Here is a 12,053-nt window from a genome sequence, read left to right as displayed (position 1 = left end):
AGGATTACTGCACAAATTATGGACCACCCATGATAGACTGGCATTCTGTTTAGTTTATGGGTAAAGCCTGCAAAAATGACTGCAAGGCTCCAACAAAGGTAATGAGCTTCTTAAAATACTGCAATCCTGTCCTTTATTACAAATACTGTCATATACATATATATTAACTTAATACTTATATATTATATATACTTATTATATATTACTTATATTGTCATATACTTGTGGGTTGGGAAGGTGGCTTAATGGATAAGGTGCTTCCCTTACAAACACAAGGTGGAGGGTTTGAGTCTCACAAGGGATAACTGGCTAGACTTAAAGTGGCTTTCAGCGGCATTTAGCCTAGTACTAAACTATGAACCTATGAACCTATATGCATTTCAATACCCAAGGCTTATACGTTATCTAGTTATGCAAGTATTCTCTGCATGGCAACAACAAAAAGGCTTTCAATGTTGTTAATTCTTTAACAGTAAGTTTACTTGCATCTTACAATCTCAGACAAGCTTACCTGATGGTCATGAAATCATTGCTGCTTAAACATAGAGCAACAGGCACTTTCTGAATAATAAGAATAATCAACAGTATAAAAATATGACAGAAAACCAGAACATTCTGCAAAATCAAACAAGACAGATGAAAAGCCAATGTAGTACTTGTGTCTACCTTGGATGGGGGGGGGGAATACTCTGCACACTTACACTGTATAACTTCTCCTTGCCTTGCTTGGACACATCCAAAGTCAGTACATAGAGGAGTGGGGTGCAACAAGTATGTCACAACTTGAAATGTCTCTGGCTGACTGCAAAGGCCCTGACACATTTGTCATACCTCTCAATCTCAAAGCAAGAAATGTAGACAAAGTCTGGCCCAAAATTAAGGACAATATTTAAATACTGTTCTTATAAACTTTTTAATAGAATAGTAGGTCTTGCATTAGTATGAATTTTCTGAAGGGTATGAAATCCGAAACAGAAATGTCTGTCATTATTTTCTTACTTCAATCTTTAATGATTTGCCACTAATTTGCCAGAAAACCACAATCTTATGAAAATGGACCAAATATGTGATGCAAAAATATAAAATAGCCACACAATACAGCTGGGAACCTGTCAAAGAAGGGACACTTTTTAATATTAGCACTGTTAACTTGAGCAGCTGACAAAATAAACAAATCTACATGCATTTCTGAAATAAAAGTAATCTATAACTCTGATTATTACAGGTATTTATTAATTGTAAACCCTCCATGTTTTCTTCCAAAAGTGGCATTTTTCAGAGGGATTAGAGGAAGAACAACATTTTGAGCCAAAATCAGGGGCAGTTGAGAGGTTTGGATATGTCCAATTCTATAAAGCAATCTGCACGTACCTCTCAACCTGTTAATGCAGGAAATCTGGACAAGGCCAAATATATTGGGGGAACAAACAAACAGTACTAAAACTTGCTCTTGTATAAACTTAGTTGATGGAACAGGTCTTGCGTTAGCATGCATTTTTCTGAAGGTTATGAAGTCTGAAACTCAATGTCTGTCATTATTTAGTGACTTAATTCCTAAATGATTTGCCAGAAAACCACAAATTTTATGAGGAGCAAACCAAAAAGAAGAATCAAAAATCTATTCATTCTGTGAAAATCTGGTCAGTTGAGAGGTATAGTTCAACTGAGCCAGGGCTATCTGAGTTTGCCATCCTTCCACCTCACAAAATCATGGTCGAATGGAGCCACCCTCTGCAGCCATTCCAATGTCCCATTACTTGGCTATTTCACCCCATTTATCATAAACACTGCAATGTGCATACTGCTTTACTTCTACGATGATTTAGATTTCACTTGAAATTTTTATTTTATATTTTACAGCACAAACACAAACATCTGCTAAACAAAGCAATGCAGTCTCACAATGAAAATAGTCTTAGCATTAAAACTCTGCCCTTGAAACTCACATTCATTGAAACAGCAGTGAAATCCACATTCAAAGAAAATACATTTGGGTAGTATAAAGATTAACTTTGGGCTGTTTTCAAATGATAGGCCCCTTGCACACAAAATATACATGTGTTTTGTGATACATGTTCCTGATTGTATTAAATTATATTCCTTGTATAATACAGTGCAGTTGTTAGAGGGTGTTTTAAATTTATTATTTTGAACATTTTTCGAGTAAACAATGAAACAAAATGCATGCACCAATAGTGACCAAACTGCCCAATTGAGAACATTTCTATCATAAAAAAGTCTACTCAAACTTATACAATCCACCAGTATCAGTAAATATGCACAATCTCTGCAGAAGTAAGTCATCTAAATAATTCCACATTAAAGAGATCTGTAAATAATAAAGAGGTTGCTGCTAGCAAACAACTTTATATTTCATTGTTTCATCTACAAATAAAGTGTCTGTTGCCCCTGAGGAATACATTGCATATATTAAATTTAAAAGATGATAAGCTAGTAATATTGCAATAGGAAATGGATGGCAAACTGATAACAGGTTCATAGTTAGTATCTTCACCAAAGAAGACATACTCAGTATGGCAGCATCCACCCCTTGTGGGATTAGAACCCACAGCCTTCTGCATCAAAAGCAAGTACACAACCTGTTGTGCTATTAACAATGCAAGCAGACTCACCATAAGCAGCTCTAAACTTCTCTTCCACTGCAGCTCTCAGCTCCTTATAAAATCTACTCAATACTCAACTGTATCTCAACTTTGCAGCACAAGATATCTGGAAAAAGCCAAAATTTATTGTGGGGGACAAAAGCCCAAAAACCAGGGACACATTAAACATTGCTTGCATAATCTTGCAAAGTTGCTAGAATAAAATACTGTGTTACCATAATTTTACTGCCTAGACTTGAACCCAGGTCCCTGTGCAAAACAGTCAGAGCAACATACCACAATGCCAAATCAGCTGCTTTGTGAAAGAGAGGAAGATTGAAACTTAAATGGCTATCATTTAGTGAATTTGGTTCTCACTATAGCTGTCAACCTCTTAGCACAAAACACCTGGACAAACCCAGTAATGGGGGAATACAGCCCTCAAACATATTCAGTGAATGTACAAGATATCATATAATTTGCATAGAAAATCACAAGGAAGTATTTGAAAAGATTCTGAAAGCTGAAATTTGAAACTTGGTCTTGCAAACTTTGAAGCTTTTTACATATTGTATGTTTTAGATTCACTAAGTAAGAGCTGACATTTGAGTGTTATATTGCTGAATCAGTACATCCATTTTGATAGAAAGTACAGTAGATTTTTCAAGATGTTTGAATATGGAAATGGAGAATGTGGTTTGAATTAAGCACATTGTAACTTCTGAATACAATATAGACTGCAATTTTTTGACTCTGTAGATATAGCAAGACATTCAAATGCACATGTTTTTTATGAATTAATTTAATAAGCTAAATATGTTTAAATATTTTGATATTTATCGTATTAAAAGTGTTAAACACATTTTAGATATAGCCACTTGTACTTTTAAAATTAATTCAGAGCTTTTGGTAGATCTATAAAATATATTTTAGCACCCTCTCTCTCTCTCTCTCTAATATATATATATATATAACTTCATAACACTGAAACTTCATAATACTGAAAATGACAAAACTTCATAATACTGAAGACCAAAATACTGAAAGCTCAAAATACTGAATACTCAAAATACTGAAGCTCAAAATACTGAAAACACATATTATGCGTAAACTCAGCTTAAACAACATAAATCATAGCAATTTCTACCAAATATATGCAGGGGGCAAGCCCCCCTCCACCCCCACGTGGGGCTGCCCACCCCTGCTAATTATATATATCTACTCCAAGATTGCACTTAACTACACTATGTGCAATCTTGGAGTTGATATATTTAATTAGCAGGGTGCAGGGGCTTGCCCCTGCATATATTTGGTAGAAATTGTTATGATTTATGTTGTTTAAGCTGAGTTTACGACAATATGTGTTTTCAGTATTTTGAGTTTCAGTATTTTGAGTATTCAGTATTTTGAGCTTCAGTATTTTGTTTCAGTGTTTTGAGTTTCAGTATTTTGATATTTCAATGTTATGAAGTGAATCTGTATGTACACATATATATATATATATATATATGTATGTACATACATACATATATATATATATATATATATATATATATATGTATGTATATATATATATATATATATATATATATATATATATGAATGTATATGTATATATATATATATATATATATATATATGCATATATACATACATACATATATATATATATATATATATATATATATATATATATAAAATATGTACACACACATATATATATATATATATATATATATATTTGCATTGATTTTTGTTTATTTATTTATTTAGTTAGTTAGTTATTTTATTTTACAATTTGTTTACCGTGATAGTCCATTGGGCCAAGAAGAGTCCATTTCAATGAAGTCCCAGGGAGAAAAGTTCCATGAACAACAATATAATATGAAGACAATGCATTTACATTTATGTAATACTATTGAAGAAAGATGGTATTACATAACATGATAAAAATTCTATGATTGCAGTGAAAATTCAGTTAAAAAAGTGAAAAGTAAAATTACACACACACACACACACACACAAATAGGTCAATTAAAATAAGAAAAAATCCATTGGTGCATATTCCTGTTAGATTTGTTACAATGTGAAATAACACAGGGTTGACATTACAGTCTTACATAAAATCTTAGCAGAGTTAAAGTAGGATAGGGGATAAGAGGTGTTAATCGTTGACTATAAGAAGGATGGGACAATAAGAAATAAAAGTAGAGCAAGAGTAGGTGTAAATGAAAAAAATGAAGATGGTAGTAGTCAGAGAAGCTCAGTATGATGAAGAGAAGAGAGAAGTAAAGGAGTGTGAGAAATGGGGAAAAAGAGGTATAATGATACCTATAATTATACAAAAATGTATAATAATTTAGAAAGATAATGTTACCTGTTACCTGTAAGTTTACAGATATTTTTATCTTTTCGGGTCCCAGTCTCTTCTACTTATTTGTTTAGGGATTTAGATATAATAGTATTGAATGAGTGAATAATTTAGTCATATTTAATGGGTAATTATACTATTGCATAAATATGTATATAGTACACTATTTGTTAGATTCTTTATTATTTGTGATTAATAGAAGAGAATTATCAAACATTTAGGTAGTAATGGCTATAGTTTTAAATAGTAAAATATATAACTAAATTAATAGTCTCTTATTATTTTAACTTATATACAATATTATATTAATTACCTGTAAGTAACAGTAGCTTTTGACTAGGCTTTGAAAAATCTTTATGTATTGGTAGATAGAGAGATAGTATAGTATTTTGTCTATTCGATAGGCAAACTAGGAACTTCAGTATCTATAGTAGGCTGTATTTTATTAGTAATATATATAGTTACAGTTGTAGACTTGTTAGTGTTTTTGTTATTTACGAGTTTTAGTAGTTTAGTTTTTAGAAAGGAAGAATTCAAAAAATATGGAATGTTAAGATAGTGCTGGAGGAATGCATTCAAGTTTTATATACAACTACACTAATATAGTAGAATATAGTGTCAGATTAGCTCTTAAGGTGAATATTTTCAAATAATTAGCATGAATAGTTTTAATCTATTATCTATTAATGTAAATAGATTAAATAATGATAAAAAGAAATCATTAATAAGCTATCTAAAATTAAATACAAGAGACATTATATTCTTGCAAGAGACTCACCTAGTAGATAAAGATATAAAATATTTAAATAACTTAGGTTATAAAATATTATAATCTGCTTCTTTTAATAAAAAGAGGAATTTCTATACATTGGAGAAAATTTACTGTAATGCCTAGGGTCATGGAATTCATTAATGATCCCAAAGGAATGTACACATTTGTAGTAATTATAGTGGCAAACTCCACACACTAGCTATTTTTTACTGGTTCCCTGGAACAGGTGCAAGAGTGGATAAAGGTCTCTCAAACTTATTACAAAGTCATTGAAAGGGTAGATTAATTTTAACAGGGGATTCCAACTGCATATCTAGTATGGAAGAGACAAGTGAAGAAAAGAAAGCTAACATTCTAGCATCAGCTAAAGCACTAAACAGATAGTTTAGTAATACTAATTTAGTTGATTTAATAGTAGAAGCAGAAGATAAGTCATTGTTCTTTACCCATTATTCTTATGTACCTAGGACACAAACTAGAATTGGTAGGATTTATGCCTCTACAGATGTACCTAATAAAGTGAATTATTTTAAAACTATATATTGTCCTTTGATCATAATGCACTAAGTATTAATATATTAATGGATACAAGGAAATTTCAGATTATCTGTAGAATCTCACTATATATGATGAAATTAAAATAATTTTAAGAGTTACCTTAAAAACAAATCAAGATTTATTTTTTTTTTATCTTTGAATAATGATGGTCAGGTTAGTAAAGTCATATTATGGGTTTCCTTAAAAATGCATATTAAAGATAGACTGGAACGATGGGCTAGTAATAAATGAAAGAGTGGGCTAAAGAGTTGTTAGAAAATACAGGATGAAGTACATAAAATGCACAAAGTGATCTTTGAACAATAATAAGTTATATAATGCTGGAAGTCATTAAAAATTAATGAGAAAATATCAAATAATTGTAATGCATAAAGAGGAGATTGCATTAGAAAACTAAAGTTGCATAGTTATGCAATGACTTCAAAAAATCTTCATAGATTAGCTAATAGAAGTAAGATGTTAAGCAAAAAGGGCACAAATCAATAATGTCCGAAAGCTTCACACTAATAAGCTTACTTCAGACATAGAGGAAATGCTAAAAAAATTTAAACAGTTCCATGATAGTCTCAATAAAGACAAAAATAATAATCCTGATGATTACAAAATTGATAAGTATTTAAAGAAAAATGCTACTAATAAACTTCATGACCAACAAATAAGCCTGCTGAATAAGCCTATTACTCTAATAGAAGTTAATGAAGCTTTAAAAAAAGGGAAAATGGTAAAGTTTCAGGGTAATATGTTTTTTAAGTATGGAATTATGTAGCCTGCTTCCATTAAATATTTTAGAATTACTGAGTAATGATTTCGGGATAATTCAGAGTGACAAAAAATTCTTACCTCATGGAACTTTTCTGTAATCTTACCTATACTTAAGCAGGGAAAGGATAATAAGTTAGTTTCATTATATAGATGTATTTCATTATTAAATGCAGACTATAAAATATTTACTTCCATCTTCTCTACAAGATTAAGAGATGTAGTAAATTAATTAAAAAGATCGCACAGGATTTATAGTCAGTAGAGTAACGTGATAATATAAACAAGGTTGTAACTATCTTACATTTTGCAAAAGGAATGAACAAAAAATTGGCCCTAATTAGCTTAGATATCGAGAGAGCATTTGATTCTGTAGATTGGAACTACTTGTTTAAATCTTTACATAGATATGAAGACATATGGGAACTAGATCTCAAAGGCTTGTCTTATAAATTCTTGAGGAAACTCCATTTTACTAGTTATTTATAACACTTTTATTGTCTGCTGCATACTTTTTACTGTATTTTATAGCTATAAACTAATCTGTATGGTTGTATTAAACTTGTCTGCCTCAGAGCCTGATAAATAAGGTTTTTACTGTCACACTGTTTGTAAATATTTTCTAGATAGTTTCACTGTGTGTGAGGTATTAACTGGAAATTTTCTTCATTTATTAAACATCTGTTTATGTTTGTTTGTTCTGATTTCCTACCAAGGAATGTATCACATAACTGATTTGTTTGCAGTTAAAACATTCTTTAGAGTCTTCTTGCTCCTTTATCTGTTTAAAACTTTCATTTAAAGGCTCACTGCTGCTTTTCTGCTATGATAAACATTTCTGTAGTTTTTTTCTACCTAAGTTCTGTCCATATTCAGGCTTGTGTTCTGGGCCTAGTTGTTGGTTGCAGAGGCTGTGTGTCTGAGCACATGTTCCAGGCCATCTTAGTTTAGCAAAAGCCATTTTGCATGTTCAGTAAGAGTGAAGTTTTTATGGTCATTGGCTGATTGGGGTTACCTGGACTATGGCTTGGAGTAAGCACCTCATTAGTTCTTTTGAGCTTTTTAAAAGTTGTTTCAGGTTTCAACATTCTGTTACTTAAGAAGTTACATTGTGAGTGTTTCTGCCATTTCACACAGATCTAATCAGAGGAAGGGCACTGAGCAAAACTCTGGTCTGTGATATATAACATTAAGTATCCTGTTTTTTGCTTATTTTTACTAGTTATTTATAGCACTTTTATTGTCTGCTGCTTTCCTTTTACTGTATTTTATAGCTATAAACTAAGCTGCATGGTTGTAATAAAACTGTCTGCCTCACAGGGTCTGATAAATAAGGTTTTTACTGTCACACTGTTTGTAAATCTTTTCCAGATAGTTTTACTGTGTGTGAGGTATTAACTGGAATTTTTTTCAATTTGTTAAACATCGGTTTGTGTTTGTTTGTTCTGATTTCCTGCCAAGGAATGTATCACATAAATGATTTGTTTGCAGTTAAAAGCATTCTTTAGAGTCTTCTTGCTCCTTTATCTGTTTAAAACTTTCATTTAAAGGCTCACTGCTGCTTTTCTGCTGTGATAAGCATTTCTGTAGTTTTTTTTCTACCTGAGTTCTGTAGGTAGTAGCTGTAGCATTGTCCATATTCAGGCTTGTGTTCTGGGCCTAGTTGTTTGTTTGCAGAGGCTTTGTGTCTGAGCACATGTTCCAGGCCATCTTAGTTTAGCAAAAGCCATTTTGCATTTTCAATGAGAGTGAAGTGTTTATGGTCATTGGCTGATTGAGGTTACCTGGACTATGGCTTGGAGAAAGCACCTCATTAGTTCTTTTGAGCTTTTTTTAAAGTTGTTTCAGGTTTCAACATTCTGTTACTTAAGAAGTTACGTTGTGAGTGTTTCTGCCATTTCACACAGATCTAATCAGAGGAAGGGCAATGAGCAAAACTCTGGTCTGTGATATATAACATTAAGTATCCTGTTTTTGCTTATTTTTACTAGTATAGATGTCTGCTGCATACTTTTTACTGTATTTTATAGCTATAAACTAATCTGCATGGTTGTAATAAAATTGTCTGCCTCACAGGGTCTGATAAATAAGGTTTTTACTGTCACACTGCTTGTAAATCTTTTCTAGCTAGTTTTACTGTGTGTGAGGTATTAACTGGAAATGTTCTCAATTTGTTAAACATCTGCTTGTGTTTGTTCTGATTTCCTGCCAAGGAGTGTATCATATAACTGATTTAGTTTCCCACCCTTCCTCCCTATTGGTATCCTGTTCTTATATTTGGTGGCTTTGCAGTTTCCCACCCCTATTGTAAATTTGATCTGGAATACTCCTCCCAGTCTAATGTTGTTAGCTCATTCTACCTAATACAGAGAGAACATTTGAGAAGGTCAACCCACTTAGTTTCTTAACCTTGAATTATCTTCTGCTCCTCCTTTCTCCCTTTCCACTTTATTAAAAAAATTCTAAGCTTGTTTCCTACCTTTCCTGTAACTAGTCTAGTCCAGATACAGATTTGCTGTATCTAGGACTGTTTGTAAGCTTCTGATCCCCCCAAGCCTTTCAGTGTTGGAGGGAAGCCTTCTAGCTTATCAGTGGAAGTGGTAAGCACTAGGTAACCTATCTACCACAAGAGGAGTGATTTCTGGTCCAGAAATTGTAGTATATTAGCTGTGTGGGCAGTTTTTCCATATCTTTCAACTTTCTGGTTTAAAATCCCACATTTCCACTTTTCCCACTTTTCCTGTAACTAGTCTAGTCCAGATACAAATTTACTGTATCCAGGACTGTTTGTAAGCTTCTGAGCGGTGCCAAAGTCTGCTCCTCAAATTTTCCCTTAGATCTACTAGTTCTCTCCTCTCCTGCACTTTTACTAGCTTATTAGTCTAGCACTTTACCAGACTTCTTGTAGCAATTATTGTAGCACACAAAAGTGCTACCAGCACTAAACATTCTACAAGGAAACAGCTCCAGTACTTATTATTAATGCCCACCTCTCCAGGCATATCTACAGGTCAGTTCCCTGTGCATACCCCTATTAACCTGGTGAACTTGGCCATCCTGAGGCAATGTAGCAACTGCTTCATGTATACTGACAACCCTCTCCTCTTACCTCCCATCACTCAGACTTGCGATAGATGCACTTATATATCCAAATTGGAAGCCATGCACTCTCCAGCCAAGACTGGAATAGCTGGTCAAGAGGAGAAGGTCAACACTTGCACCACACCACATGGAACACATAGCCCTCCAGAACACACACCGGCACTGCCTTCACATAAAAACACAAACCGTACACCCACCTTCACAGAGGCTCTCAATAAAAATCTACTCAAACAGCAGTGACCTCCAAGGCAGAAATGCACTCAACCACCACATCACAACACTAATCATGAGACACATAACTCTCCTAAACAGCGTGACACTCAACCAAAGCCCCTAAGGCAAAACAGCATGGCCAACACACTAGTCATAGGTGACTCAATAGTTAGGCACACTGATGTCCCACTCACTAGGTTGAATGAGGAGAAAGTAACAGTCAGCTGCCTGTCAGGCACCAGGATGCACCCCATAATGCACACACTCAAGTCCCTCAACAACAGGTACAAATATGACTTTGCCATTGTACAGGTGGGTGTGAATGACCGGAGACATACCTCCCTGGACTACATGAAAAGAGACGTGGAGGAGCTCTCGGATTATGTAGCCCAGGTGGGTATGACCCTAGCCCTGAGCAGCATCCTACTATCACCCAGAATGATACCACAGTACAAGCAGAAAATGACTGATTTCAACAACTGGCTAAGTTTCTGGTGTCATTCTCAGGAGATCCAGTATCTGTCTGCCTGGGATGGCATGACTGACAGACCTTGATGCTTTCAAAAACAAACGAGCCGGAATTCTGCAGAGAGGGCAGTCCAAGTAGATACACACGAGACGAGTCTTTAACGTTCAAACTGTTTATTAAAACATGCAACGTTTTCGTTGCTCACGCAACTTCTTCAGAAAAATCAGAAAATAGTATAACAAAAAATTGTAGCAGCAATGTTTATTTTAAAAACTTGTGTGGCTATCATAGCCAATCAATTCATCTAGTGTGATACATATTAATGAGCATTCTCCGTGCATTAACCCTATAATTACATTTCCCTGTTAAAACCCTAACAATCACCCTGTTCAAGTTCCATTACAATAACCTACTATCAGTTACAATTCATAGCTTATAGTTTTTCCTAACATTAAAGGTACTCTATTCAATAATAAAATAAAATAAAATAAAATAAGTTAGTTAAATGCATTTTCTTAAGTGTTTGTTAAAAATCTATCAACAAATACCTGTCTATAATTATTTCATTTATAGTCTCATATAACTTTTAAGTTTCAGCCAACAAGAAATGCTACAATGGTCATTCAGACCAGGGAATGTGCATGCATTTAATTTTAGTTGCCAAACTAGTTCAGCACATTCAAGTGTTAAAGATATTGGACCGCCTCTAATATTTTCAGCTATTTGATCTATAGCGGTAAATGAAAAAGTGTGACCAGGACACTGTTCAATGTGTCTTGCTAGGGCGTTTTCCTTCTTGTTTTTAGAGATAGCGTATGTATGTTCATATACTCTATCTCTAAATCTGCGGTCCGTCTTACCTATATAGTAAGCCGGACAAATATTACACTGTGCTAAATAAATAATACTTTTAGAGTTACAGTCAAGTCTTTGTTTTATCAAAAATTGTGTTGGTATTTTGTTGACTGTGAATTTGTTCATAGGTTTGATGTTCTTACACATATTGCACATTCCACACTGAAAGCACCCTTTAGTTTTGTTGCTAAAGGTTATAGCTTTATTTTCTAGTGTCTTTTTCAGATTTGTTCCCTTCTTAAAAATAACTTGGAACCTAGTACCTAATCTAGTCCATAGGTTAAAATCTCTCCCCAACAGTTGCCAATTCATAATTAATATCGATACTATAGCATCACTGTCTTTATTAAA

This window comes from Protopterus annectens, chromosome 9.part0, assembly GCF_019279795.1.
Source record: "Protopterus annectens isolate FY-2018-M chromosome 9.part0, PAN1.0, whole genome shotgun sequence".
Classification (NCBI taxonomy): domain Eukaryota; kingdom Metazoa; phylum Chordata; order Ceratodontiformes; family Protopteridae; genus Protopterus; species Protopterus annectens.
The sequence above is the reverse complement of the archived record's forward strand: the minus strand, read 5'-3'. Positions refer to the sequence as shown.